General features: G+C 39.5%; 1 protein-coding gene across 1 annotated transcript in view; it reads left to right on the top strand.

Moving 5' to 3' along the window:
• The first annotated feature begins 3,904 nt into the window (after window positions 1-3,904).
• Window positions 3,905-24,054, top strand: part of LRRC8C (leucine rich repeat containing 8 VRAC subunit C) — an 88,553-nt gene continuing 68,403 nt past the window's right edge. Inside the window, exon 1 of the mRNA XM_003260030.3 lies at window positions 3,905-4,113. The gene's annotated coding sequence lies outside the window, so the exon portion shown is untranslated. The remainder of the gene's footprint in view (window positions 4,114-24,054) is intronic.

Genomic DNA, 24,054 nt, shown 5'->3' with positions numbered 1-24,054 from the left:
AAAGTGCTAATAGTTGCAACAGTGTAAACATGAAACTTAAAACAACAACGTTTTCTTTTAGCTCAGCCTCTTCCCACAAAGCTGAGAAATGGTCTGGGGAGCAGATGTGCACAGGGTGGATAGAGAATGCAGTGTAAAATCCTGCTGATGATTTTGGTTTAGAATGTAGATTTTACTTGCACTCTTACCAGGCAAGATCAACTGAAATCAAATGTAAAACAAAACAAGAATAGCAGGTTGGTCTGAAAGAACAATCCCAGCATTGACATCATCAAGGTTTAAGCAGATACATATACATAATACATAAATTTAGTAGGAATTATTTATGAGCTAAAGGGTTCAGGTTTTAGAGCCTGTAGTATAATGAGTTATACTGAAAGTCAGAACCAATACAAGAAATTGAAACATTTAAAAACTCATTATTTCAATATTTAGTATCAGGTCCTGTGCAGGGTGTTGATAATGGACATAAGAGTGAATCAAGATACAGCCCTGCCCTGGAGAGGCTCCCAGACTGTAGTGAAGAGGCATGTAAAGAGACAAATGAGAGCACACCATGGTAAGTGCTGTGGTCACACAAGGAAGGAAGAGTTACACTTGCCTAGAACCTATGGAGGCTTCATAGAGAAGGTGACTTTTAAATTATGCCTTCAGGCCAGGCATGGTGGCTCATGCCTATAATCCCAGCACCTTGGGAGGCCAAGGTGGGTGGATCACCTGAGGTCAGGAGTTTGACACCAGCCTGGCCAAAATGGTGAAAACCCATCTCTACTAAAAAAATAATACAAAAATTAGCTAGGCATAGTGGCGGGCGCCTATAATCCCAGCTAGTCAGGAGGATGAGGCAAGGAGAATTGCTTGAACCTGGAAGGCGGAGGTTATAGTCAGCGGAGATCACACAGAGTGAGACTCCGTCTCAGAAACAATTAATTAATTATGCCTTCAAGGAACAACTTAGCCCAGCCTGAGTTTTCTTACAGCTAACAACAAAACAACAATGTAACATAATTGCTGTTACCATACAACCCACTAGAGGGGTTACAGATATTCTAAGTCTCACCATAATCATAAAAGGTAGCTATATTCCAATAGACGGATGAGGAAACTGAAGTTCATAGCTAGAGATACAAGATTTAAGCCCAGACCTATTTCATTCCAAATCCCTTACCACAGCCCTGCACAGCCCAGAAATATCTACTTCTGCTTCTATCACCAACCTGTACATGGCTAACGTGTAATTACGTAGTCTTTAGTGTGGGAACTACTAACTCTGGAAGTCCAATTAGAATGTCAAAATTTAGCCTAAGGAATTGGGCATAAAGTGGAAGGTCAAGATGGAGACTGTGCACCCAGTTCATCTAGCTCACAGTACCGTCTCCTTTCTGGAGATGTGCTGAACCTCAAGCACATTTGCTTCACAATGGTTTATTCTGGTTTGTGTGTATGCATGATTCCCTCTCCCATGAACTATGAACACCCTGAAGTCGGAAAATAAGCCTTGTACTTCTCTAAGACCCTCATTCAAGTTGACTGATTGCTAATTCTACCAGTCCTTTACAGAGAGCTTGCTAAGTGTGGATGTTAATGTGAATTAGGTGGACTGAGGTGAGATCACTAGATTTAAGTTTTCCGTGCTACAAAATAAGAAAAGGTGAACTAAGCAGTGTAGCATAGTTTTTAGACTAGTGGCTTTCAAGCATTAATGTGCATGTGAGCCACCTGCCTACACGTGAAGAACTACCCAGTTGATCCAATTAGAAGGCAGACACAGAGTAGCCAAAAGTATTGCACTAAAGCAACTTGGGGTGGACTCAACTTGCAGGGGATTCAGATCCCAGGTTTCCAAACCTTTTTGCTATTCCTGGTTCTTTTGCTTTCAATGAAGAGTAGTTAAGTACAATAGTAGCTCTCATTTACTGACTACTTACAAAGTGATTGGCACTGTTCTTGGTGCTTTGAGCATATTAGCTAATTCTCACAGCACCCTGTAGTGCTATACCTATAGGGATGATAAGGGGATGTGGGTGGTGGGGGACGGGGCAGATTAAAAAGAACAGCAAATTTCCTAAGTTTACGCTGGAAGAGTAGGGATTTAATCCTGGTTCACCTGAGTACAAAGTCTAAGGTTCAATGGTTCCTTGACACTGGGTAGCAAGGGAGCATTTCAGGGATGCCTAAGCTTGTGGTCAGGTGCCAACGGTACAAAGATAGAAGAGTATCAGAGAGCCCGTGCAAAATAAGATCCTCCACAGGAGGGCTGTGACCTTGGTACTTGCCTCACTGTGTTTAAATTCAGGTAAGGTAAGAGAATTGAAGAGGTAAAAGCTACCTTAGAGAGTATTGCTGCATCTACCCTGTGGTGACTTACAAGGTACTTGAATTTTTTTTTTTTTTCTTTAGCAAACTGCTAAAGTTAGCCTTTACCTTTTTCCCAGAGACTCTCTAGGAATTTTTCCTATCTGCTGACTAGGAGGTAAGCCCCGACATAAATTTTTGTCTTCTTGCAGGTTAATTAAGACTGGTGTTAGATTCAGCTCCTAAGGCCTAAGAGAATTTAAGGTTGTCTTCTGGGAAGGACACCCAACAGCAGCACTGGAATTGGAAAAAAGTGTAGGATTTTGCTGAGTGAGCAGGGGGAAAGCAATGTAAAGCCCAAGAGAATATCTTTTGAACAAACGTCCTTTTCATTTTGGTTTAGAAATAGAAACGTGGTAAAAGGAGGCGACTGCTTTCTGAAGGCTTGTAGTATGAAAACAGGCCAACTGGCCAGCGACTAGTTGTCTATCAGTTTCTCTACTCACATATATCTGTCTTTTCCAGACTGCCAGCGCGGAGCACTAGTTTGACTTTGAGTGCTCTTCAAATAGCTGGCATTGATAAGGCATTCCCAGAAGACTGTGTTACTTAGTAATCTTGTCGGTACATTTTTTCACTGGGCAGAGATTTCCCATACAGAGAGCTGCCAGCTTTCAAGGCGTCAGAGTTTGCTTTTTCATCCTGAAATTGGGTGGGAAAACGGGGAGAAGAAACGCCCGGTTCAGATCAGTCAATGAGGGAGAACCCCTCCCCCCATACTCGTTAAACAACAGGTGGTTTTACTGTGCACCGTCAACTCCTTTATGCGGGAGCTGTAGGCGGGGCATTCCAACCGAGTCTCCCTGGAATCTGCCGCTTAGCCCGTCTTGCAGGGGCGGTGTGTAGTTGGGGATTCCGGCCCGAAAGGAGACTTGGTTGTCAAGGGGCTCAAGGGCTTCATGATCCAAGGATATTGGGTTTTGCTTTTCTCCTTCTCCATCTTCCTTATTGTATCCCGCCGTCCCCTCCCCACCCTTCTCTTAGGACGCCTTCGCTTCTCCTGTGGAGGGGTTATCTTCATCCTGACCCCGGCCTTCGGAGGAGTTCCCAGAAGGGCTATTTTTAGTGGTGGCTGCTCCCCTCTAACTTACCCAGGGGAGGAGCTGCGGTGGCTGAACCGACGCTGCGCGCACAGCTGCCTGTGGTTTTCCGCGCATTGTGAGGGATGAGGGGTGGAGGTGGTATTAGAAGCAGCCGAATCTCCCCCGCAGAGCCCGCCAGGTGGGCGTCTCAGGGGTGGGAGTGGCCGCGTCGTGAAGCGGAGAGAGGATTTCTCTCCTGGTCCTGGAGAAAGCCCCCGGCGGCCAGCGGCATCCCTCGCTGGCGAGTCTCGGGAGCGAGGTGGTCTCTGCAGGGGAGGAAGTTCCCGGGCAGCGCGGCCTGCGTCACAGCGGGGCTGGCATCGCGGAGCCGACTCGGCGGGCGGTGGCGACCCCGGGGCCGGGCGCTGGGCGGCGCTGGCTGCCGCTGGCCGGGCTGCGCGCGGGGCGGCGCTGGAGGCGGCTCCGTCCGCGGCCGGGGAGGCGGAGGGGAGGAGGGCTTGCGGGGCTGGGGCGTTAGCTGCGTCCCGGCTGGAAGCCCGCGAAGAGAACGAGGAGGAGGGCGCCGCCGTGGCCGCGGCCGCAGTGCTCGGGCGCGACAAGCCATGAGCAGCGACCTCGCGGGCGACCCCGCCGTCCCTGGCAGCCGCTGAGCCCGACCCCCAGGCAGCTCGCCGCTCCCTAGCACCTTCTCCAGTCGACACCCTCGCGCCCGGAGGTAAGGGCGGGGGATCCGCGGAGGGATGGAGAGGGGCAGCCCGAAAAGGGCCACCCGCTCGGTCCGCTGGGCGCGCCGGACCGGGACTCGCCCCGCCTCACTCGCGTCCCTGCCTCCCCCAGGCTCTCACACAGGCAGAATGTGGTTGCCCGCCCGGCGTGTGGTGCCGGGAACCTTCCGCTACTGCGGCTCAGGAGCCCGCCAACCCCTACCCCACCCAATCCACGCTAGCCCCGGCGGCCGCGCGAGGACCTCAGCCTGGCGCCCAACGCCGCGCGGCCGCGGCAGGTCCTGCGGACGGGGCGCGGGGGTGGGGGTGGGGGGCGGTCCGCGAGGGAAAATGCGTCCGTGGCTGGGGCGATCGTTGTTCTTTCCTACCTCGAAAATCCCTGAGACCCCGGGGCCTGTCCTTTCCGGTCTATCACCCCTCTGCCACCTCCGAACCCTTGAAGTTAGCACTTTTGGGGCGGGAGAGGAATTGGAAGGTTTCTCGAAGAAACGTGAGAGCACCGTGTGCTCACCTGCAGGACCGGAGGGGAGGGGGTTCAGCTTGATCGGGCGGGTCCCAGAAGCCAGGTGTCTAGGCCAGCGGTTGAGGCCAAAACCGCTGCCTTCATCCCACGCCGAGGCTCGCTGATCTTTCCATTTCCAGCTGGTTCCCAATAACGAGATGATTAGGGATGGAGTTAGCAACTCAGGAGCCTTAGGATGTGTTCTGTGGACACGAATGCCTTTCTTTTCTTCCTCAGCTGGTTCTTCCCTCCCCAACCCCCACGCCTGCCCGGTATACAGCAAAGTCCAAACAGTTTCTTCCAAACCTCGCATCCTCCGTAGTTTTGCAATAGCCGGACACCTAGCCCGCATCCTAATGCGGATATTTCAGTGTTACGGCCAAACTTCCCTTGGTTTCAAATTCCTTGAGCATGTTAAAGCTTCAGCAAACGTTAGGAAACATTTTCAGGTTCCCATCCTCCTTAAAGTAAAAAATAAGAACCAATCCATCTTTGTGGGAATGCCGGCGTTTGGCACGGGGAGGCTTGAATTACCTCCATTTAAAGCAGCCTTTGAGGGAAGGAATAGGTAAAGGAAATCGCAGCCCTATTTAAGTCACATACTTCTTTCGCGGTAGTGTGAGAAATGTAGCCTTAACCAACAGTCACATTTCCCGACAGGTATGTGATGGTTTCCCAAAGCATGGATCAGGCTTCAGCGTGGGCAGGTCATTAAGATGCCATTTAGACGAAAAAGGAGTAAAAGTGGAGTAGTCCTCTTGGTTAGCACAACGCTGCAAAATCGCCAGAGCCAATCATTTTTATACATTTATACATTCTGTTTATTTTTAAATAATTTGTTGAAAACCCAAAACGTAATCTGAGCTGCACTAAACTCGCTCAATTCATAAACAATGTGTCGAGTGTGTAAACAAACATTAAATGTATACAGCTCTAGTCTAGGATATTTGTATTTCTTGTGACTTGCTTTAATAGGGAAGGCCAAGGCTATAATTGGTTTGCTTTACTATGGAGTGATTAACTTAAAGTCTGTCTTGGGGTCAGTTTGTTTCCTTTGAGGGGGATGTAGGGCAGTTTTGCAAAGATGGGTATTTGCCGTGGTTCACGTAATAGACTGGCCACAGACGGGACCCATCAACCCAACAATTGTATCAGAGATACCAAGCATATTTAACAATTTTCTTATTAATAAAATCAAGACTTTATTAATAGTACTAATCTATTATTTCTCAGATTAAGCACTTTAATGAAATGTGTTTTTAAAAGGGAATGCTTTTAGTGAAAATAATGCATTAGGAGCTGTAAGATAAATGAATGAAAATGTTGCACTTTATTTCCTTGAAGTTTATCTTTTAAAAAATAATACAACCTTAGAAATATGTTTAATTCCCAAGTGTTCAATTTTTACCAAATTGTTATGATTTTTTAATACTCACTATAGTATTATTAAGTTATAGTCACCTATGACATTATAATAGAGCGAGCCTAAGTTTAAAATGAAATGAGGCGGAAACTATATTTATTTTGCCAAGAATTGTGTTAATGATCTAATATGGTACATTTCTATAACATAATCTAGCTGCATGCTAGATACCTAATACACATTATCTCAGGTTCTTACAATGAACCCCTAAGGTAGATGGTGCCATCCACATTTTACATAAGAAGGAAGATCAGAGTTGCTGACTTGGCCAAAGACTATACAGCTAAGTTAGTGCCTGAATGAAGCCAAGCCTCCTTAGTCTTAATGATATACTTTTTTTAATTATCCAAAGCTGCTTATTTATTTTTTCTATATAAATTTGTTGTTAACTCACCATAATGACTATATGAGGAAACAGAGATTATAAAGTTTTCTGCCCAGCGTTTTCCATATAACAGAATTCCAATTTTGAATCAAGGCCATCTGTTTCTAAAACCCATGTTCTTGCCACTGATTTCTCTTAAACGACTGATCCAGAGCTTAACCTTATGGACAATTTACTCCTGCCCATCAGTTATTATCACTGACATGACAATGATGGTCTCATGGGCTGTAACACACTCCCAAGATTTTATACTTCATTTCTGGAGTGTTGGCTGTATCTCCAGTTCCAGATCACTCATGAAAGCATATTACAACTGATGAGGGTTACATAACCATGGAGGTATCCTTGAATCTACTTGATTCCTTTTGAACTATAAATCATTCTGGTTTGGCATGGGGTAAAGAGAATGGCCTCCAGAAAAAGCTGCTGTCAAATTCGGACTCTACTGCACAGTAGGAGTGCAAATGAGCTCAGATTATTCAACTTCTTTGAACCCTGGTTTCCTCTTGTATAATGGGGTTAATAAAGCCTCCCTAGCTGTATCACTGTGCAGATTACTTGTAATAGTGCGTGTAAAGGACAGCTCTTGTCACCTAGTAGGTGCTCAGTAAGGATTAACACCAGTGTATCCTAGCACTGGTAGAAATTTCTGCTGTATTTCACTTTATGTATATTTTACATGCAAGTAGTGATTAGTCATTGCTATCAGTGATTCACTCTTTATGTAATTATACAAAGGTCTAATCTGATTCTTAGCATCTTTAACTTTTGAATCACATCCTTTTTTGTTGTCTTGAGTCAGAAACATGTACTCACATTCTATAGTTTTTCCTTTGCTCTTACTCTTTTATTTTATTTTATTTTTACTTTACTAACAATATGTCGATGGATCAGAATTTGTATTATTTGGCAAACATACTTTCCTGTTTTCTGCCTCTCCTGATCTCTTAGCCTTGTATATCACTCAGGGTACCATGACAATGCCAGTCTCTCCCCACCACACACCTCACCCTTGACCAAGCCTCCGCCAGCTGAAATTCTGCATCTCCTACAAGGCTCAGCATAAAAGCTACCTCCTTCATGAGCCTGCCTGTTTCCCTCCAGATCTTTGTCAGTTCACTTATAATTCAGACAACACGTACCCCTCCAAAAGTGCTGGGATTACAGGCGTGAGCCATAGCACCCGGCCCACTCCTAATGCTATTTTAAAATTTTTAAAAAAATTGTTATTTTTCCAGGTAATATATTTGAAAGACTATAAACTCTTTGATGTCAGGGATTTTTTAAAAATTTCTTTATATTTTTGCTTGGGATAATACACAGATGGTTTCTATTTCCTGAATGAGAGACAAATCGGATATTCTGAGATCCTTACAATAATTAGGAAAGACACCCAAATTGTTGGTGGCACCTTCTTTGTTATCTTGAGACTTGTTCAACCCAGGCTTCTCCACTAGTTTAACTGGTATTGCCTTTGCTGGAAAGCTATCATTCTTAAACAAAGCCTTGGACATTAGGTACCATGTAAGATAGCTATGTTTCATTAATAAATTGCTTCCATGGTGATATAATAACCTCATTAGGTTGCAAATATACCGAGCATGTCAACTGTATTTGAGTAGTTTGGTAGTTTAGATGGGTAATGGTCCAAATGTATTTCTTTAAGAATAGAATTTACTTGAGAGGAATGAACATCTACCTCAGAGAAGAGGTCGAGATAATGAGCAAGGAGGATTTCAGACCGCTTTCATTGAAAATGAAACTCATCATGGCACAGTGTGGAGGCTACAACCAGAAGTGGCCTTCAGAGACAGAATTAGCACAAGCAGAAGACCCACTATAAATATGACTCACTACAAATGTAAGGGGTAGAAAAATAAAGTGGAAGAGGTAAAATAAAGGAAGCATAACTATAATACTTTATGACTGAGGCCTGCTAGATATTGGTCATTCTTGGACTGTAAAAGTAGGAAAGAGACTCTGGGGTCAATATGGGCAAGAAAGAGAAACTAATGTCACCTTGGACATCTAGCACAGCAATAGACTCCCACTTGCTCCAGGGTCAGCACAGAGCGACAAGAGTGTAATCTCAGAACTTTGTTTGAAATACATAGTTCGGCAGGAATATATTGAAAATTTCTTAATGATTACAAGATAGAGAATGTCTAAGCTCTTTTCCAATATCAGGCATAAAACAAACAAAACCTTAGACTATCTACTTAGGAGTGTAACATACCATCACAAATTTGAGGAGTGAATTTAGGATCATTTTCTGGTATTGGATGGGTGTTCTTTTAAAATATGGTTCTAAGTCTAAGTCTAACATTCGGTGTATCTAACCGAATGTTAATTGATAGAGACAAGGTGATATGGGTTCAGAAAATAGAATTCAGAAAAGAAAACGAAGAATTGGCAAAATTCAAAAATCAATTTTAAGAAAAATATGTTAAAGCTTAGGGAAGTAACTGAAAATGTTCCAGATGACCAAAGTATTTTGAGTCAAAGAAATCCAGGAGAGCTATATGTTCTTTAAAGAACCTTTCCAAGGACTCAGAAGAATAAAAGCTCTTTCCACACCAGAAGAGGTTGTGAAGGTAAAACAAGAAGGAAATTAGTTTGTGTAAAACAAAAATCCATCCAAAGGCCGGAAACACTAGAGAGAACATAGTGGAGCTAATTTCATTTCTCAGCCTTTTTTTGATTATTAACGTCAGTCTGTGAACCTTTTTTCCATAAGTTGTAATAACACGGATACACTGTGTATCTGTTCGTGTACTGTGACTCTTCAGTGGATCACAAACCATTATTTAAGGTTTTGTTACCCTGCCTTCACCTCAATCAATTTTTCCTAGGGGCAAGATTGTCCCCTGCATTGAGAACACATGGTGTAGCATGATTCTATATCATGTTTAAAATCACAAAAGAGCCATATAAAACTTAAAGACATGAAAAATAGTCAACATATCTATATATTTTTGTATGAATATATACAATACCTTAATTTACACATCCTCTGGAATTAGATTACTTTTTTTGCAAATAAAGCATACTTTATTGACCCTTCAACTGCAATTTATATGTAAAAATGAAAGGTTTCTAGTCCCAATTTTACATTGACAAAATTATTAAATTCATAAAGTTGTCTCTCAAAGCCTCCCCTACCTGCATCCTTTTATTTCCTGGAAGGGAAGCCCTCCCCAGACTTCAGACATTCAACATCCTTTATATATTTCTGTTATGCTGGAATGCTGTGGTATTATTCATTCTTTTCACTAATCAATTGTATGAGTATAAATTGGTTTGTCTCTATTAGAGAATTTATGTTTTAAACTATAATTTTTTTATTTTACTTATTATTATTTTTATTTATTTATTTATTTATTTATTTATTTATTTATTTATTTATTTATTTATTTTTTGAGACAGAGTCTTACTCTGTCTCTGTCTCCAGGCTGGAGTCTAGTGACGCGATCTTGGCTCACTGCAACCTCTGCCTCCTGGGTCCAAGCGATTCTCCTGTCTCAGCCTCCAGAGTAGCTGGGACTACAGGCACGCGCCACCACGTGTGGTTAATTTTTTTGTCTTTTTAGTAGAGATAGGGTTTCACCATGTTGGCCAGGATGGTCTCGATCTCTTGACATCATGATCCGCCTGCCTCAGCCTCCCAAAGTGCTGGGATTACGGGCGTGAGCCACCGCGCCTGGCCTACTTATTTATAATTATGAAACACTGTGTTCCGTAACTAAGAGATTTCAGTTCACAACAAGTAGATCTCGGGGGAGGAGAGGGCCTCTGAAGAAATTCTTGGCTTTCTCATGTTTAGTGCCTTGCTCAGATTCTTTAGGTAGCATGAGCCTATCATCATGGCAGCTGTGAGGACTAGAGGAGCTTGTCTCCTTTATATATTGGCTGCTTTCAGCATCTGGAGCCTGGCATGCCCCCTTCCCCCAAAACAACTCATCCCTCATCTCCTCCAGCTTTTATTTAAACCATATTCTTTTCCTTTACCCTCAAACCTCCAGAAATATATATTTGTTTTTCCACATATTTTCTCTGTTTGATTTTTGGAGCTACACTGAAACTGCCACAAGGGCAGAGGCCATATCTGTCTTGTTCACTGCCGTATCTACAGCACTTGCAAAGTGTCTGGGGCATAGCTGCTCAATAAATAATCATGTTATAAATATTTAATGACATAATTTACAGTAACATCTCTTACCTATTTGGAGTATATCCATTGTCTTTTCTACTATTTTAGATTCTGATGATGAAATTTGAAAGTATACTTAGAAGTCATACTTCTTAATAGGAACATTAAGAGACATGTAAATATTTCTGTCTGTGATTGAAAAGCAGGAGAAAGTATATAAATAATTATAAATTAGGAGTAAGCATATAAAACATGAGTTAAGACATCAAAGTAAATCCTAGGTAACAGTCACTAAATAAACTAAAAATATGAAAACTCATGCATCTTTTCAGTTCTCCTTATGTTTTTGTTTTTTTTTTTTGAGATGGAATCTTGCTCTGTTTCCCAGGCTAAAGTGCAGTGGCGCAATCTTAGCTCACTGCAACCTCTGCCTCCTGGGTTCAAGTGATTCTCCTGCCTCAGCCTCCTGAGCAGCTGGGATTACAGGTGCCTGCCACCACACCCAGCCAATTTTTGTATTTTTAGTAGAGACACGGTTTCACCATCTTGGCCAGGCTGATCTTGAACTCCTGACCCCGTGATCCACCCACCTCAGCTTCCCAAAGTGCTGAGATTACAGGCATGAGCCACCGCACCCAGCCTCTCCTTATGTATTTTAAAAACTTATCAAAATCAACAAAAATTACTAACTAGTCTTTTTCAGATATCTTAGAAATTTATGAAAACTAGAAACTGGCTCAAATATCTTTTTAATATGAAGGATATACCCTATAAATCTAACTTCTGGGAAAATACTGTAGAGAAATTACTATGAGAATGGTTTCATTAGCAAAACATTGTCAGGCTAATTTATGTTATCTCTTGATATTAGCAAGGTTCAGTATAATATGCTTATCAGTAAAGTTAGGAGATACTGTCCAGCACACATGACTTCCTAGTTAGTGCACTGCTATGTGGATAGCTGTGACCAGAAAGTGATAATCAACTGAGGAAGTAGCAGCTGGAGGTATGTCCAGGGTTTGGATCTGAGTTGGGTGTTTTCGAATTTTATTTGAGGATCTGGATGGCATAATAGAAAACATGCAGGTGATATTTATATAAGTGACTTTGTGGTGTATAGAGTGCCTTGATTTTGAAGCAAGAATTTGAAATGAGTTTGGCAAAATAAAATATGTAAAATTAAAGTGAAAGGAAATAATCGAAGATAAGCAACTAAATTCATTTAAGGAAAGTACAGGGTGGTACACTGAATAAAACCAAGCAAATGACGTAAATATACTACATTTGTATTTGTTTTGTTAAATTTGTTACTGTAGTTTCCAGTATTTAGGATAGTGTATGACATGAAGCAAACGTTTTATAAATATTTGCTGAATAAATATATGAATAAAATATAAGATGGAGGAAGACAATGTGCGATTAGAGCAAAATTAAGATTATTCCTAAGGGGATGGAAATGCGTAACTACTAAACTGTTAGAAAAACTTTTTGGACAAATAATTTCTGAGCGTGTGTTAAAATTTTATTTGTCTTATATGTAAAATGTTTCTGGTAGATGGATTCAAAAATTCATTCTTAGGGACATTTGATAAGAAAAGTGAATGGTCAGATATAGCTAACCTAGATAAAAAAAATGTGGGTTCAAGGTCACTAGACTTTTCACTGACACCTAACAATTTAACTGGATGGCTAGGTAGCTGGTTTCTAAGAACAAGTGTTTCCCTATTAAACTTAATCAGAAAATTGCTTAATTATTAGGAATATGTGTTTTTTCATAGAAGGAGATTGTGAATTCTACTTCACAAATAGGTTCTGTTCCTGATCAAGTTAGAAACTTTTTTTTTCATAGTCTCTCAATTTAGACAGTCTTTGCAGGTCTGTCTTAGTCAAGGAAAAGTCTATCCATCTCATTGCATTTTTGCATTAGGGTCATTGAATTTGTTACCTACTCATTAACTTTTAGGTTTCTTTATTTACACTTTACATCCAGAGTCACAGTTACAAGCACTATTTATAGAAACACTGATAATACTTTGAACTGGTTTTCTATACCAGGGAAGATTTTCAAAGCATAATCTAAACTAACGTAGTTTCAGTGTTATCTACTTTATATAATTTATGGTCCTGGGCTTCTGTATTTCTGTGTTCTGTTCTACTTAGCATGCTTTGTTTTAAAAGGTACCACAAGAGGAGCTTATTAATCCGTTTAAACGATCTTTTTGTGTGATCAAGGCATTCGCTGCCATATGATATTACACAACCAGTAAGGCCAATGAGTTAACATCTTTGTGGAAGCTTTGTGAAATCCTTGAAGCTATTATTTTTATTGCTTCTTTCACACTAGAAGTAATTTTTATAGTACTTTCCTCTCAGCTTGTCTACTCCAAGGCCAGAACTCAGAGAGTATCTAATTTATCTCCATCAGATTTTGCCTCTAGTACTTGTAACTGTGGTAACCCTATTTTCTTGAGGACGCTTTTTTCCCTCCTCAGATTCTTATCCTGCTAGATAGTTATATTCCGTACTGCCTAAAAAGTTGAGATTCTTTTGACCATAGAGTAGATACCAGACTAGTATCCAGGGAGGATGTTCTGTGCATTGCTACAATTTATGTAGTGTAGCATTAGTACCTTAATAGGATTTTCATGTCAAACTAAATTTATCTCTAAATGTGACACTTTGGGCACAGCATGTTAGAAATTAGGTTTATTGATGGCTGGGTGCAGTGGCTTCTGCCTGTAATCCCAGCACTTTGGGAGGCCTAGGCAAGCAGATCACCTGAGGTCAGGAGTTCGAGACCAGCCTGGCCAACATGGTGAAATCCCACCTCTACTAAAAATACAAAAATTGGCCTGGCACAGTGGCTCACACCTGTAATCCCAGCACTTTGAGAGGCTGAGGTGGGTGGATCACGAGGTCAGGAGTTCAAGACCAGCCGGGCCAAGATAGTGAAACCCCATCTCTACTAAAAATACAAAAATTAGCCAGGCATAGTGGCACACACCTGTAACCCCAGCTACGCGGTAGGCTGAGGCAGAGAATTGCTTAAACCCGGGAGGTGGAGGTTGCAGTGAGCTGAGATCGCGCCACTGCACTCCAGCCTGGATGACAGAGCAAGACTCCATCTCAAAAAAAAAAAAAAAATTAACTGAGTGTGTTGGTGTGCGCCTGTAATCTCAGCTACTCAGGAGGCTGAGACATGAAAATCACTTGAACCCGGGAGGTGGAGGTTGCAGTGAGCCGAGATCACGCCACTGCACTCTAACCTGGGTAACAGAGTGAGACTCTGTCTCAAAAAAAAAAAAAAAAAAAAGGTTTATTCAATTATATGCCAGTAGGAAGGAGGATATATTCTATTCTTTTTTGTTGTTTGTTTGTTTTTGAGACAGGGCCTTGCTCTGTCATCCTGGCCAGAGTGCAATGGCACAATCTTGGCTCACTACAACCTCCACCTCTAAGACTCAAGCCATCCTTTTACCCCACCATCCAGAGTAGCTGGGAGCACAGGCACACACCACCACACCTAGCTATTTTTTGTGGAGACAGGGTTTCTTCATGTTGCCCAAGCTGTTCTCAAACTCCGGAGCTCAAGTGATCCACCTGCCCTGCCTCACAAAGTGCTGGAGTTACAGGCATAAGCCGCCATGTCCAGCTGGGAGGACATATTCTTAATGAACCTATACAAATAGCTACATTACCAGGAGCAGTAAAGTGTCCCAATGTGTATAGTAATGACTGCCATTCTGCATAGTTTTGTGGACTAGGCAAACCTATTTATGTCGCATTTTATAGAGAATTGTAGATTCCATGATAGTGGAGTTATATACAAAAATTGTGTTGCTTTTAAGTATGGTAAGAATAAGTAAAGTTTATGTAAATGATCATTAACAAAAATGAGTTGTGTTTTTATAAGTTTACCTCTTTAAAATTCAATTTTGAAAGGATTTTTAGGTTCTCCTGGGTATTCACTAGTTTATTGTCACAGCTTTTCCTGTTATTTCATACAGGATGTTTTCCTTCATAGTGACAGAATACTAGAAATTTTGTGAGTTCCGGAATTCTAAAGCATGTGCTCATGCTGCGTAGTATTCTGAGGAATATAGTCCCTCACCCTCTAAAACTGGGCTTCTGACATATATGGTACTATTTGATAACATACAAATCAAACATTTGAATTTTGATATAGCTGTAGACATAACCAATAATCAGAGATGTTTAAGTTACAATTTTTTTGTTGCAAGTTTTTAAAAAAGATAACCTACAAATGCACTGAAATAACCTACTAAATTAAGGGTTAGAGATAATAATCTAAGAAGAAAAACAGGGGCTTATCAAATACCTTTCAAAAAATAAAACATCAATGGTAGGATAGCTTTGTATCAATTAACTCTTGAGTTTATAACAATTATAAACTGACCAAAATATAAAACCCCACTATTTTTTTTTCTTTTATTTGTGAAGTATCCTAATTGTTCGAATCACTTTGATCTGGATAGACTATTAGTTTAACAGTTTTTTTTTCTTTTTTTTTTTATTATACTTTAGGTTTTAGGGTACATGTGCACAATGTGCAGGTTTGTTACATATGTATCCATGTGCCATGTTGATTTCCTGCACCCATTAACTCGTCATTTAGCATTAGGTATATCTCCTAATGCTGTCCCTCCCCCCTCCCCCCACCCCACAACAGTCCCCGGAGTGTGATGTTCCCCTTCCTGTGTCCACGAGTTCTCATTGTTCAGTTCCCACCTATGGGTGAGAACATGCGGTGTTTGAAAACCCCACTGTTTTTTATTTAGTTTATTTATTTAGTTGAGACAGGGTCTCGCTCTATTGCCCAGGCTGGAGTGCAGGAGCACCATCTCGGCCCACTGCAACCTTCACCTCCCAGGCTCAGGCAGTTCTCCCACCTCAGCTTCCTGAGCAGCTGGGACTACAGGCACGTGCCACCGCACCTGGCTAATGTTTGTATATTTAGTAGAGACAGGGTTTTACCATGTTGCCTACACCTGCTGCCTGCTATGGCCTCTCAAAGTGCTGAGATTACAGGCGTCAGCCACAGTGCCCAGACAAAACCCCACTATTTAAAGGCATGGGAATGCAACCAAATCAAGTAGAAATGGAGGGGAACTGATTCCTTGACAGAAAGAGACTCCAATGGGTGAGATTTGAATTCTGACTTTTCTCCTGAAATCAGTACCCAGTCCATTTGGTCTACAGCTACTAACTGTCATACCTGACACTGCAGTCATACTGACTTGAAAAGTCCGAAGGTGGAGTTTGAGCCTTGCTCTGTGGTTGGAAAGTGAAGGGGAAATCCTAGGGGGAAAAAAGTCACATAAAAGAGATTGCCCCCAAATCTGCATATAAACTCTTACCAAATCTTTACCTGACCCCAGAAGTGCTCGAGAGGAGTTAGGCTCCATGTAAGTCTAAACCCCTGAGCAGCAGGAAGCCTAAAATGCTTGAGCAGACATTTTAGCTGCTGACCACTTTAGAGAAGACAGTTTAGTTTCAGTATAACCGAGTCAATGGCCTGCTAAAGCTAAAAATCAGTACTTTTCAAAGGGAAATAATAGACTACAGAGCTTCCATACCATGTCATCCAGAATATCCAGGATAAAATCAGACTAGTAGGCATGAAAATGCACAGGAAATATAACTCATTATCAAGACAAAATACAGTCAATAGAAATTAACTCCAAGATGATCCAAATGTTAAAGTTAGCAAATAATAAATTTTAAAACTATTATAGTATTGTGAAAAGAAAATATAGTCATAACGAATTAACAGATGAGAACTCTCAGCAAAGAAATGGAAATTATAAAAAACAGTAAAATAGAAATTCCAGAATGAAAAATCCACTGGATGAGCTTAACAGCAATTGGAGGTAGCGAAGTAAGGAGTAGAGAATTTAAACATGTATCGATAGAAATAATATAATCTGAACAATAGAGAGAAAATGATTGAAAAAATTGCACAGAGCCATAATGGCATGTGGGGAAAATGTCAAGATAAGAATGTCCTGGAAAGAGAAGAGAAGAAAAAATGGAGGAAAAAAAGAGAGAAAAAAAGGGAAGAAAGAATGGCCGTACACTTTGCAATTGTGGTGAAAACACATCAACTTACCAATCTGAAAAGCACATTATACCACAAGCAGGTTAAGTACAACAATACCATTCCTGGGTATATTACCACAGTCTAACTACTGAAAACCAAAGATAAGGAGAAAACTATAGAAGCACCTAGAGAAAATTAAAATACATATCATACAGTATAACAATGTGGATGATGAGTGAGTTTTTTTCTCAAAAAAGGACAAAACATTATTATTGAAATGTGAGAGTGTTTTCTCTGAACCCAATAGAATTAAATTAGGAAATAGGAACAATAAGATGTTTAGAAGAGCCTCAAATATTTGTAAATAAAATAAGAAACTTCTACATATCTTATGGGCCAAAGAAAAATTCAAAAAGGTTAAAAATATTTCAAACTGAATGATAAAAATATAACATTGAAATTAATGGGAAAAAATAATGAGACATAGCTAAAGCAGGGCATAGGTAGTTTGGTAGGAAGATGATTAGATAGATAGATAGATAGATAGATAGATAGATAGATAGATAGTTAGATAGATAGATATGGTTACTTAGAACTTGATATTCTGTATTACGAAACATTTAATATCAATCATCTTAATTTCCACCACAAGAAGCTGGATTAAATTCCCAAAAACATAGAAAGAAATACTAGATTTAAGAACAGAATAAATGAAATCGAAATCAGATGAGTGACAGAAAAATATTAAATAAGACAAATGTTAGTACTTTGAAAAAGATTAATGAATCTAGCCAAACCATTAAAGAGGTGAGGGGGGAGTGGGAGATGGAGAACCCAGATTACCAATATCAGGAATGAAAGGGGGGTATCACTACAGACCCTACTGACATTAAAAGGATAGCAAGGAAATGTGAAAACTATATGCCAGTACATTTGTCAACTTAAATGGGAAAGTTTCTTGAAAAGTACAATTACAAAGCCTGACAGAAATTTTATTTATAACCAAAAACTTTCCCATAAGGAAAACTTCAAAGGGGATTTAATCCCAAGAATGCAAGGTTGGTTTAACATTCAAAAATCAATCACTATAATTCATCATATTAAATGATCATATGGTTTTTCTCCTTTATTATTTCAGTAGTTGCATTCAATATTTTCAGCATCTATTAATGATAAAGATTTTCAAAGATTTTCTATCAATCTCATACACATTTTATTTTAAAATAACCTATAGCTAGCATCGTACTTAATGGTGAAGTTTTGAATGCCTTCCCCTTGAGATCAGAACTAAGCAATTATATCTTCTCTCATCACTTCCATTCAGCATTATACAGGAGGCTGGCCAGTGCGATAAGGATGAAAAAAATTAAAGATTAAAAGAAAGAAGTAAAACTACCTTTCTTTATAAGCTTTGTGGTTAGAAATTGGGATTCCATATTCTAAGGAATCTACAAAGCAACAACTAAAAATAGTAAGTGCCACACTAACTTGTAATCGACATGCAGATATGTAAAATTTACCAAAAAATCTTACCAGTAAATCTGTTGACAATCACCATGTCAGTCAGCCCTTGTATGTGAACATGAATATGATTTTACTTACTCTGAAAGGGTATTTAATAACATGATAACATTAATAATATTTTACCTGTTAATTTATCTTTACCTGACAGCTTTCCCCATAATGTGAGTGCAATAAACAGAACTGCCTACTGTTGACCTAATTAAGGATTAAGGAACAAATCAATTAAAACTGATTATTTCTGGCCTCTCTTTCTTGTAAGTACCATATGCTGGATTATAGGAGACAAAGCAAATCTTTGGTGCTACCTAGATGCTATTATGTATCAAACATGGATTGGGGTATCAAAGCGTCTCCTCCTTTTTATATAGTTCCAAATTAGGAACATGATCTTAAAGGAAGGCAGCATTTTAAAACATTGTCAGATAAGAATGCAGATGCCCAGGGAATTGAGAAGGTCATGGTGTTGCCTAACTTATTTACTAATAACTATATCAGAAAGTACATAAGAAATGTTAGAATTTTAATTTCTCTAGAGGTCAGGAATCTTTATTATTCTTGTTTCATTTCGGTATTTTGAAATACTAAAAAGCAGCACAAAAGCATGAAATCGACTTGCCGCTTCTGAAAGAACACATTTGGGTTGGGTGAGAAAAAATATATAACTTTTACTCTCTGGGTACAATATACGGTAAGTAAATAACTTCACAGATTTATTTCTAGAAAAGGCCATCTCGAAAATAATTTTTCTTTTTGAGTTATCAGTTATCTATCCTACTTAGCTACTTCAAAAAAATTAATTTTATCTCAAGATGTGTTATTTTTCATACAAATCACACAGGCCAAACAATGGTGTGTGACAATTTTTAGTGTTAAATGTTAGTTTTTAAAATAAAATTACTAAAGTGGGAGGATCACTTGAGCCCAGGAGTTCAAAACCAGCCTGGGCAACATGGTGAGACCCATCTCTACAAAAAATAAAAATTAAAAAAATTAGCCGGGCATGGTGGCTCATGCCTGTGGTTCCAGCTACTCTGGAAGTTGAGGCAGGAGGATGGCTTGAGCCCAGGAGACTGAGGCTGCGGTGAACTGTTTGCAACACTGCACTCCAACCTGGGTGACAGAGCAAGACCCTGTCTCAAAAATAAAATTAATTTTATAAAGCATGTTATGAAATAAGATTACAGTCTTATTTGAATATTATGAACAAAATATGTTTGTAGATCTAATACATAGGTTAAAACTATTGTATAAGTATTTTGCCAAAGATTATTCATTGAATTCCTAATTTTAATATTAGCCCCTGTCTTAAAATTATCTTAAATTATAATTTAAATTACCATTTAAAATAATACAATTACTGTTCATATTCAAAGCCTGTAAGAGAAATACAACATCCCATGATTTAACATTACTGCCACATTGCCTAAAATTTACAACCATTAAAGAACAGACACTAGTTATAATTCATTGTTGTTGGGTACATCTACAGTCTTAAATTTTTAGTATAAATAATAACCAACCATCTGACCTATGAGACAAATATAAGGAAGTTAATGTCTTGTAGTTTAATACACATTGTATCAGAGAACAGACAGGGTGAACCAAAATACATGAATGAATTGCACAATCTAAAATACATTTTTAACAGCTTTATTGAGATATAATATACAAACCACGTATTTGTTTACAGTATGCAATTCAATAGCTTTTAGCATAATTATAGAATTGTGTAACTATCACCATAATCTAATTTTAAAACATTTTTATCACGCCAAAAAGTAACATCTATGCATTAGCTATTACCCCTGCTCCCCATCCTCTACATCTCCCAACCTCTAAACAGCCATTACTGTGTTTTTGTCACAATAGAATTTGCCTGTTCTGGACAGCTCACGTAAGTGATATCAAAAATACGTGTTTTTTGTGACTAGCTTCTTTCACTTAGCATATATTTAAGGTTCATTAATGTTGTGGCATATATCAATGCCCCACTGCTTTGTCAAATAATATTTCATAGTCTCAACATACCACATTTTGTTTATCCATCCATCAGTTAATGGGCATTTTGGTTGTTTTCACCTTTTAGCTTTTGTAAATCATTCTTTTATGAACGTTCATGTATATATATTTGAGTACCTGTTTTAAATTCCTGTGGATATTCCCCTAGGAATAGAATTTCTGGTAATATGATAAGTCTGTGTTTGACATTGTGATGTAAATGAGGTATAATTTTTGCCTCCTATCCCTAACTAAAATAAAATCGATGCTAAGGCATTTAACTGTCTTTTTAATGACGTTTAACAAACTAATTTGTCTAAGCATTAATCACTACTGGAATATCAATTGAACTTCAAATTTTATATAGTTCATAGTTGTTTGCAAAGTACTATTAAAGCACTAGTAAATCTCTTTACATTTTGGATTAAAAGTTCTAGTTAAATATAGAAAGAGCTGCTGAAAGCTGACAGGGTAGCTAGTTGCATTTTTGTTGTTCTTGTTCCTTATCCTTAGTGACCTGTACACCATCCATTAACTCCAAACATTCCTTCTGTGCATTTTTCCCCTCTTTTTGTTGTGTGTCCAGGAAAGTATTTTTTTAAGATTTTCTTATTCTAGATATAAATAACTGCTATTAGTTTCTGTCTAGAAAATGTGAACTCCATCTATTTGAAAAACTTGACACAGTCATGCTAATTTCTCTCTGAAAGGAAGTAAAGTTATTTTACCTCCTGGAGGTAAATAAAACACCTTTCCTTGAAACATTCTTTCAGGCACTACTCTTTTTTTTTATTATTATTATACTTTAAGTTTTAGGGTACATGTGCACAATGTGCTGGTTTGTTACATATGTATCCATGTGCCATGTTGGTGTGCTGCACCCATTAACTCGTCATTTAGCATTAGGTGTATCTCCTAATGCTGTCCCTCCCCCCTCCCCCAACCCCACAACAGTCCCCGGAGTGTGATGTTCCCCTTCCTGTGTCCATGTGTTCTCATTGTTCAATTCCTACCTATGAGTGAGAACATGCGGTGTTTGGTTTTTTGTCCTTGCGATAGTTTACTGAGAATGATGCTTTCCAGTTTCATCCATGTCCCTACAAAGGACATGAACTCATCATTTTTTTATGGCTGCATAGTATTCCATGGTGTATATGTGCCACATTTTCTTAATCCAGTCTATCGTTGTTGGACATTTGGATTGGTTCCAAGTCTTTGCTATTGTGAATAGTGCCGCAATAAACATACATGTGCATGTGTCTTTATAGCAACATGATTTATAGTCCTTTGGGTATATACCCAGTAATGGGATGGCTGGATCAAATGGTATTTCTAGTTCTAGATCCCTGAGGAATCGCCACACTGACTTCCACAATGGTTGAACTAGTTTACAGTCCCACCAACAGTGTAAAAGTGTTCCTATTTCTCCACATCCTCTCCAGCACCTGTTGTTTCCTGACTTTTTAATGATCACCATTCTAACTGGTGTGAGATGGTGTCTCATTGTGGTTTTGATTTGCATTTCTCTGATGGCCAGTGATGATGAGCATTTTTTCATGTGTTTTTTGGCTGCATAAATGTCTTCTTTTGAGAAGTGTCTGTTCATGTCCTTCACCCACTTTTTGATGGGGTTGTTTGTTTTTTTTCTTGTAAATTTGTTTGAGTTCATTGTAGATTCTGGATATTAGCCCTTTGTCAGATGAGTAGGTTGCGAAAATTTTCTCCCATTTTGTAGGTTGCCTGTTCGCTCCGATGGTAGTTTCTTTTGCTGTGCAGAAGCTCTTTAATTTAATTAGATTCCATTTGTCAATTTTGGCTTTTGTTGCCATTGCTTTTGGTGTTTTAGACATGAAGTCCTTGCCCATGCCTATGTCCTGAATGGTATTGCCTAGGTTTTCTTCTAGGGTTTTTATGGTTTTAGGTCTAACATGTAAGTCTTTAATCCATCTTGAATTAATTTTTGTATAAGGTGTAAGGAAGGGATCCAGTTTCAGCTTTCTACATATGGCTAGCCAGTTTTCCCAGCACCATTTATTAAATAGGGAATCCTTTTCCCATTTCTTGTTTTTGTCAGGTTTGTCAAAGATCAGATAGTTGTAGATATGCGGCATTATTTCTGAGGGCTCTGTTCTGATCCACTGATCTATGTCTCTGTTGTGGTACCAGTACCATGCTGTTTTGGTTACTGTAGCCTTGTAGTATAGTTTGAAGTCAGGTAGCGTGATGCCTCCAGCTTTGTTCTTTTGGCTTAGGATTGACTTGGCGATGCGGGCTCTTTTTTGGTTCCATATGAACTTTAAAGTAGTTTTTTCCAATTCTGTGAAGAAAGTCATTGGTAGCTTGATGGGGATGGCATTGAATCTATAAATTACCTTGGGCAGTATGGCCATTTTCATGATATTGATTCTTCCAACCCATGAGCATGGAATGTTCTTCCATTTGTTTGTATCCTCTTTTATTTCATTGAGCAGTGGTTTGTAGTTCTCCTTGAAGAGGTCCTTCACATCCCTTGTAAGTTGGATTCCTAGGTATTTTATTCTCTTTGAAGGAATTGTGAATGGGAGTTCACTCATGATTTGGCTCTCTGTTTGTCTGTGATTGGTGTACAAGAATGCTTGTGATTTTTGTACATTGATTTTGTATCCTGAGACTTTGCTGAAGTTGCTTCCCTGAATAGACCAATAACAGGCTCTGAAATTGTGGCAATAATCAATAGCTTACCAACCAAAAAGAGTCCAGGACCTGATGGATTCACAGCCGAATTCTACCAGAGGTACAAAGAGGAACTGGTACTGTTCCTTCTGAAACTATTCCAGTCGACAGAAAAGGAGGGAATCCTCCCTAACACATTTTATGAGGCCAGCATCATCCTGATACCAAAGCCTGGCAGAGACACAACCAAAAAAGAGAATTTCAGACCAATATCCTTGATGAACATTGATGCAAAAGTCCTCAATAAAATACTGGCAAACCGAATCCAGCAGCACATCAAAAAGCTTATCCACCATGATCAAGTGGGCTTCATCCCTGGGATGCAAGGCTGGTTCAACATACGCAAATCAATAAATGTAATCCAGCATATAAACAGAACCAAAGACAAAAACCACATGATTATGTCAATAGATGCAGAAAAGGCCTTTGACAAAATTCAACAACCCTTCATGCTAAAAACTCTCAATAAATTAGGTATTGATGGGATGTATCTCAAAATCATAAGAGCTATCTATGACAAGCCCACAGCCAGTATCATACTGAATGGGCAAAAACTGGAAGCATTCCCTTTGAAAACTGGCACAAGACAGGGATGCCCTCTCTCACCACTCCTATTCAACATAGTGTTGGAAGTTCTGGCCAGGGCAATCAGGCAGGAGAAGGAAATAAAGGGTATTCAATTAGGAAAAGAGGAAGTCAAATTGTCCCTGTTTGCAGATGACATGATTGTTTATCTAGAAAACTCCATTGTCTCAGCCCAGAATCTCCTTAAGCTGATAAGGGACTTCAGGCACTACTCTTTTGCCCAGGGTGGTGGAGGAACTATCTTGACAGGCTGTAGATTCTATCTGTTTTGGTCTATTTAGAGATGTTCTTTTAATTCACTGTCACCCAGACTTGGCAGAAATTTCCTTTAACTCTTTCTTGTCACACACCTGTGAAATCCCCCAGGCAGATTTCCCCTCCTCTCTTTGTTTCAAAGTGAATTCATTTGTTTAATGAGATGTTCTTCAAAACACAGGACAAACTTTTGTGACCCCTTTAACTTTCATTCTTAAAGGCATTCTAAGCAAATGAGAAGCTCGCATTCTAGTAGTTGAGTCCTAGGTACTCAAAGGACTCACTGACCAAAAATACAGAACACTATAAATAACTGTTTTCAGACACAGGGAATTG

This window comes from Nomascus leucogenys, chromosome 12 (genome assembly GCF_006542625.1).
Source record: "Nomascus leucogenys isolate Asia chromosome 12, Asia_NLE_v1, whole genome shotgun sequence".
In the NCBI taxonomy this organism is placed as follows: domain Eukaryota; kingdom Metazoa; phylum Chordata; class Mammalia; order Primates; family Hylobatidae; genus Nomascus; species Nomascus leucogenys.
Note: the sequence above shows the minus strand (reverse complement) of the source record. Positions and strands in the feature narration are given on the sequence as shown.